Source organism: Piliocolobus tephrosceles, chromosome 1 (genome assembly GCF_002776525.5).
Source record: "Piliocolobus tephrosceles isolate RC106 chromosome 1, ASM277652v3, whole genome shotgun sequence".
Classification (NCBI taxonomy): domain Eukaryota; kingdom Metazoa; phylum Chordata; class Mammalia; order Primates; family Cercopithecidae; genus Piliocolobus; species Piliocolobus tephrosceles.
The window spans coordinates 91280381-91281451 of record NC_045434.1 but is presented as its reverse complement, the minus strand read 5'-3'; the positions used below and the strand labels follow the sequence as shown (position 1 = coordinate 91281451).

Here is a 1071-nt window from a genome sequence, read left to right as displayed (position 1 = left end):
TTTCACCATGTTGGCCAGGCTGGTCTTGAACTCCTAACCTTGTGATTTGCCTGCCTCAGCCTCCCAAAGTGCTGGGATTACAAGCGTGAGCCATCATGCCCAGCTTGGTTTTTTTTTTTTTTGAGATGGAGTTTCGCTCTTGTTGCCCAGGCTGGAGTGCAATGGCGCGATTTTGGCTCACTGTACCCTCCGCATCCCAGGTACAAGTGATTCTCCTGTCTCAGCCTCCCAAGTAGCTGGGATTACAGGCATGTGCCACCACGCCTGGCTAATTTTTATATTTTTAGTAGAGATGGGGTTTCACCATGTTGGTCAGGCTAGTCTCGAACTCCTGACCTCAGATGATCCATCCGGCTTGGCCTCCCAAAGTGCTGGGATTACAGGGGTGAGCCACTGCACCCAGACTTACCTCACTTTTTTAAAATGGAGCAAATAAAGCTAAACTGAGGTACCACTTTTTATCTATCAGGTTGACAAAAATCCCAGTTTTGATATAGGAGTTAAGAAGATGGCGGGGCACAGTGACTCACGCCTGTAATCCCAGCACTTTGGGAGACCAAGGCGGGTGGATCATCTGAGGTTAGGAGTTCGAGACTAGCCTGGTCAACATGGTGAAATCCCATCTCTACTAAAAATACAAAAATTAGCCAGACCTGGTGACATGGGCCTGTAATCCCAGCTACCTGGGAGGCTGAGGCAGGAGAATTGCAGGAACCTGGGAGGCAGAGGCTGCAGTGAGCTGAGATTGTGCTACTGCACTCCAGCCTGCGCAACAGAGCAAGATTCTGTCTTAAAATTAAAAACAAAGGCCGGGCGCAGTGGTTCATGCCTGTGATCCCAGCACTTTGGGAGGCCGAGGTGGGCGGATCATGAGGTCAGGAGATCGAGACCATCTTGGCTAACACGGTGAAACCCCGTCTCTACTAAAAATACAAAAATTAGCGGGGCATGGTGGCGGGTGCCTGTAGTCCCAGCCAATCGGTAGGCTGAGGCAGGAGAATGGCATGAACCCGGGAGGTGGAGCTTGCAGTGAGCCAAGATCGCGCCACTGCACTCCAGCCTGGGCAACAG

At 51.4% G+C, this 1071-nt stretch overlaps 1 pseudogene across 1 annotated transcript in view; it reads left to right on the top strand.

Annotated features, from left to right (window-relative positions):
• The first annotated feature begins 508 nt into the window (after window positions 1-508).
• LOC113219760 overlaps window positions 509-1071 on the top strand; it is a 4180-nt pseudogene continuing 3617 nt past the window's right edge. Inside the window, exon 1 of the transcript XR_003306746.2 lies at window positions 509-521. The product of XR_003306746.2 is annotated as an endoplasmic reticulum resident protein 29 pseudogene (transcript). The remainder of the gene's footprint in view (window positions 522-1071) is intronic.